The sequence below is a fragment of the Dromiciops gliroides genome, chromosome 3 (assembly GCF_019393635.1).
Source record: "Dromiciops gliroides isolate mDroGli1 chromosome 3, mDroGli1.pri, whole genome shotgun sequence".
NCBI classification, from domain to species: Eukaryota; Metazoa; Chordata; class Mammalia; order Microbiotheria; family Microbiotheriidae; genus Dromiciops; species Dromiciops gliroides.
In genome coordinates this window covers 504,749,622-504,755,621 of record NC_057863.1, presented here as the reverse complement: position 1 = coordinate 504,755,621, position 6,000 = coordinate 504,749,622, and positions in this window count along the sequence as shown.

The window sequence follows — 6,000 nt, the reverse complement described above, 5'->3', positions numbered from 1 at the left end:
TTCACTCCTTCATTTGCATCATCTAAGGCTTCTAAACAACAACGCTGTAAGGGGAGAGCCCTTGGTCACTCTTCTCCCAAAGCTGACATGTGACTTCATGAATACTGACTTTGTTTGGGTTTTTTTTTTTTTTTTTGGTGAGGCAGTTGGGGTTAAGTGACTTGCCAAGGGTCACACAGATAGTAAGTGTTAAGTGTCTGAAGCCGGATTTGAACTCAGGTCCTCCTGAATCCAGGGCTGATGCTCTATCCACTTCGCCACCTAGCTGCCCCAACACTGGCTTTGATTCTCTGCTTGCTTGGCATTTCTCCTTTTGTTTTAGGTAAAGGGATTGGAGACTACAACCATGTGACTTTCTGAGCAAGCCATTAGAGATCCAGGAGTCTGGGCAATGTTTGCACTTTTGTAATTGCTTATCTTTGAAGTAAATATCCCTTTGAAAAAGCTAATTGATGTCAATTGGTTAAGTGGAACTGGGGGAGGGGTAAACACTAGTGATTAACTATTTGTGGGGAAAACATTCCCAAGTTGGGGGCTAGAGGTGATAACATTAGAGATTTACCCAAATATTTCAGGACCCTGGGGGGGAGATGTAGCCAGCCTTACTCTAGAAAGTAATTCCATTTAATTTTAATTTAATTGTTTTCTAATTACATGTAAACAAAAATTTTAAACATTTGTTATTAAATTTGAGTTTCAAATTCTCTTCCTTCCCCCAACCCCTCCTAGAGAAGGCAAGATCTTTGATATACAATACACATATGAAGTCATGAAAACTATTTCCATATTAGCCATGTTGCAAATGAAAATGCAGACCAAAAACCCAAGAATAATAAAGTAAAAAAAAATTATGCTTCAAACTGCATTCAGACTCCATCAGTTCTTTCTTTGGAAGGGGTTAGCATTTTTCATCATAAGTCTTTTGGGATTGTCTTGGATCCTTGTATTGCTGAGAATAGCTAAGTCATTCACAGTTGATCACTGTACAATATTTTTGTTACTATGTACAATGTTCTTCTGATTCTGCTCATTGCACTTCCCATCAATTTGTATAAGTGTGAGAAAATGGGTAGTTGTCTCCTCTCAATGAGGATATAACAGTCAATCATACTCCTCTTGACCTGTTTGTAGGACAAAGGTCTCAGATCCCCTCCTCCCCCTCAGGCTAACAAAATCACATGGTTCAAGGAGCCCTGGTTTCAATAAGGTCAGCTCTGGAGTTGTGTACATATAAGGAAGTATAAGGTCCATTCCTGAGTTATGCCCATACAAGGAAGAGGGCTGGGAATACTGTGTTCCGATTAGCTGGTTTTTGCATGTAGATTGTAACCCTTGAGTAATTGGACCAATGATGAAAAAGGGGAGGGTCCATTTGCATTAGGTACTAAGGTATAAAACAGGGCCTGCAAGCCCCCTTTCTTTGCACCTACTAGCTGCACACTGAGAATTATTGAGAAGACAATTGTTTTTCTCCTCAAAATAAGTCTTTCCAGGTTTTTCTGAAATCGGCCTACTTATCATTTCTGATAACATAATAGTATTCCATTACAATCATATACCACAATTTGTTTAGCTTTTCCCCAATTGATGGGCATCCCTCAATTTCCAATTCTTTCCTACCCCAGAAAGAGCTGCTATAAATATTTTTGTACAAATAGGTCATTCCCCCTCCCCTTCCACTTTTATTATTTATTTATTTATTTTTAATTTGTTTTTTTAAATTTTTTTAAGTGAGGCAATTGGGGTTAAGTGACTTGCCCAGGGTCACACAGCTAGTAAGTGTTAAGTGTCTGAGGCCAGATTTGAACTCAGGTCCTCCTGACTCCAGGGCCGGTGCTCTATCCACTGCGCAACCTAGCTGCCCCCCCCTTCCACTTTTAAACTGGGATCCAGAGCTAGTAGTGTATTCCTGGGACAAAGGATATGCAGAGTTTGATAGCTCTTTGAGCATAGTTCCAAATTACTCTCCAGAATGGTTCAATCAGTTTACAACTCTACCAACAAAGCATTAATATCCCAATTTCCCCCCATCCCCTTCAACATCTATCATTTTCTTTCTCTTTCATGTTAACCAATCTGATAGATGTTGGTATAGGAGGCAAAAAAAAGGGGTTAACAGAAAAACCCAAGCTCTAATTTAGATATGAGCTCTAAAAGGGATTCAGATCCCAGTTAATGGATAACTTAAGACTTGAGTCTTCATTAATACAAGTCAGGGCCTAGGTTCTTGTTACCCACATTAATCACCACTCATAACAACAACATAAAGAGGCAGGTCATAGAGACCTTACCTATAACAAGGATACACAGACAGGGTATAGAAATTCAAACTGATAATGAAAATATTTTGATAAATGAAAATATTTTGAAACTAGACATGAGAATCAAAAAGTGACATGCTCAAGTCCCTTCCCTTAATTGGAAGTACTTATGCCTCCAGGCCCAGTTCTCATCTGACCACTGATAAGAGCTTAGCTGGAAGTCCTTGTCAGCGAGAATTGGACTTGGAGGCCTGGCAAAGGGCTCCTTTCAAATAATAATTTCATAAAATCCCAGACCAACCCCACGTTGGGTGCCAAAATTGTGAGAGACCCCATTTAAAAATTTCTGGGACCCAGGGTTGGAGAAGTATCAAAGGTCTTTATTTACATTCTCACAAGAATGGGCCCATTCCCTAATGACCCCTGAACCCTTTTATCCTTTAACAGGCTGGACCCCTCCCTTCTTCCCTAGTTACAATCTGCCCACCAAGACACTGGTGCCAAAAACTAGCCAATCAGAATGCAGTGTAGCCAATGGGGGCAGGTGACACAGAGACAGCCCTCTAAACTTGGGTTTCCCTCATCTTGTGATTCGGTTTGATGGGGAGGGGGAAGGGGAGGCAGCCTCTTTTTAGACTGGGAGGGGCCCAGCACCTGTTTGTGGATATTAGTATTTTCAACTTTTGAGGGGGGGGGGCACATTTTCTACACTTCTAATCTTGGCCACATTGGTTTTCTTTGTGCAAAACCTTTTTAATTTGATATAACAAAAATTATCGGAGCAGCTAGGTGGCACAGTGGATAGAGCACCGGCCCTGGAGTCAGGAGTACCTGGGTTCAAATCTGGCCTCAGACACTTAATACTTACTAGCTGTGTGACCCTGGGCAAGTCACTTAACCCCAATTGCCTCACTAAAACAAACAAACAAACAAAAATTATCCTTTTATATACTGTAATGTTCTATATCTCTGGCCTGATCATAAATTCTTCCCTTATCCATAAATCTGACAGGTAAAATATTTCATGCTTCCCTAATTTGCTAATGATATCACCCTTTATGTCTAAATCATGTACCCATTTTGACCTTTTTTCAGTGTTATGGGCCTGTGGTACCCCAGAAGTTTTCTGGGGAGATCAAGGAACCTTCTCCTTGAAACTAAACCAAAGGACAGACACACCTACAGAGAGAAACAGCACAGGATCTGGACTGAGATAGCTCCAGGACCACCACCCTTCATTCCAGTCTCCCCCACCCCTTGATGAGGTAATCCTGTTAGGTGTGGCTACAGGTAGTCTGCTTCCAGAGGGCAGTTGTTCTGTCCCCTCCCCAGACTGCTTCCAACCCACCACCCAATAAGGGACATTTCACCCTCACTCAGGTGGTCACCCCATCTTGGCCCTATAAAAGGGGGCTCCCCAGTCTGGTCAGGGAGGAAAAAGTTTTAAACTTTCCTCCTTGCCAGTTTCTCTTTTACCAAATAAAACTGTTCTTTTATTTCTTTTTTTTTTTTTTAGTGAGGCAATTGGGGTTAAGCGACTTGCCCAGGGTCACACAGCTAATAAGTGTTAAGTGTCTGAGGCCGGATTTGAACTCAGGTCCTCCTGAATCCAGGGCTGGTGCTCTATCCACTGTACCACCTAGCTGCCCCAGTTCTTTTATTTCTAACTAGGACCTGTGCAAGAGTGTAATTCTTTACAGAGGAATCCTAAGGACCCACGTGAGATGTTGGTCTATACCCAGTTTTGCAAATTTGCTTTCCAGTTATCCCAGAAAATTTTGTCAAATAGGGAGTCAAATAGCCCATAATCTTGGATCTTTAAATTTGTTAAGCACTAGATTACTATGATTATTTACTACTGTGTATTGTGAACTTAATCTGTTCCACTGATCTACCACGCTGTTTCTTAGCCAGCACCAGATTGTTTTGATGATTACCAATTTATAATAGTTTGAGATCTGGTGCTGCTAAGTCACCTTCCTTCACATTTTTAAATCGATTCCCTTGATATTTTTTATCTTTTCTTCTTCCAGAAGAATTTTTTCTAGCTCTATAAAGTACTATTTTGATAATTTGACTGGTATTGATGTAGGAGGCAAAAAAAGGTGTTAACAGAAAAACCTGAGGTCCAAGCTCTAATTCAGACATTAGCTCAAAAAGGGATTCAGATCCCAGTTAATGGATAACTTACAAGTCAGGATGCTAAGTTCTCTTACCCACAGTAATCAGTACCCATAACAGGAACAGAGGGAACTAGGCTATAAAGACCTTAAATAAATATAGAAATTCAAACTAGGAATAAATAATAAATGAAGATGTTTTGAAACTAAGCATGGAAAACAGAAAGAGACATATGCAGAAAAGGCCAAATTTGTCCCCAGATTCACCTTATGACTTGTAAACCCCCAAAACACACCTCCACTGAAAAAGGTACCAGCCTTGGGGGTTGGCTTAGGACCCCAGGAAGCCCTCCCCTGTACCTCCCCAAGGTGGAGAATATTATAATGAGTAGGACAGGCCCTCCCCTGTATTTCCCGAAGGTGGAGATTATTATAATAAGACTGATAAATCAATTTATCCATACTACAAATATAACTGTCTTTTCTTTCCTTATTCGAGAGATACCTTTCCACTTTTCTGGTTCTCTCCCTGTGATCACTCACAGTATTGCAATAAAACTTGGTAAACTGAGTCCCTGAGTCTTGTAATTCTTTTGGGATGACTCACGATCAATTTGACCCCAAATTCAGCCCACATCATTATGATACTGAATAAGTAAATATTAATATAGGTAGATTTGTCATTTATTATATTGGCTTGGCTTACCCATGAGCAATTAATATTTCTCCATATTTAGATCTGACTTTATTTGCATGAAAAGAGTTTTGTAATTGTTTTCATGTAGTTTCTGGGTTTGTCTTGGCAGGTAGACTCTCAAGTATTTTATATTGTGTACAGTTATTTTAAAGGGCATTTTTCTATTTCTTGCTGCTAGATTTTGTTGGTAATATAAATGCTGTTGATTTAGGTGGGTTTATTTTATATACGGCAACTTTTTTTCATACAAATATTTTATTATTTTCCAGTTACATTTAGAGATAGTTTTCAATATTTGTTTTTATAATATTTCTAGTTTCAAATTTTTCTTCCTCCCTCCCCTCTCTCCAAGATAGCAAGTAATCTGATATAGGTTATATATGTACAATCACAATAAACACATTTCTGCATTAGACATGTTATGAGAGAAGAATCAGAGCAAAAAGGAAAAACCTTAAAAAAGAAAAACAACAACAAAAACAATAGAAATAGTATGGTTTGATCTGCATCCATATTCAACAGTTCTTTTTTTTTTCTTTTCTGGATTTGGAGAGCATTTTCCATCATGGGTCCTTTGGAACTATCTTGCACCATTGTATTGCTGAGAAGAATCAAGTCTATCACAGTTGATCAACACACAATGTTGATGATACTGTGTACAATGTTCTGGTTCTGCTCATCTCACTCATCATCAGTTCATGCAAGTCCTTCCAAGTTTCTCTGAACTCCTCCTGCTCATCGTTTCTTACAGCACAATAGTATTCCATTACATTCATATAGCACAACTTGTTCAGCCATTCCCCAATTGATGGGCAATCCCTCAATTTCCAATTCCTTGCCACCACAAAAAGAGCAGCTATAAATATTTTTGTACATGTGGGTACTTTTCCCTTTTTTATGATCTCTTTGGGCAAAAGACTTA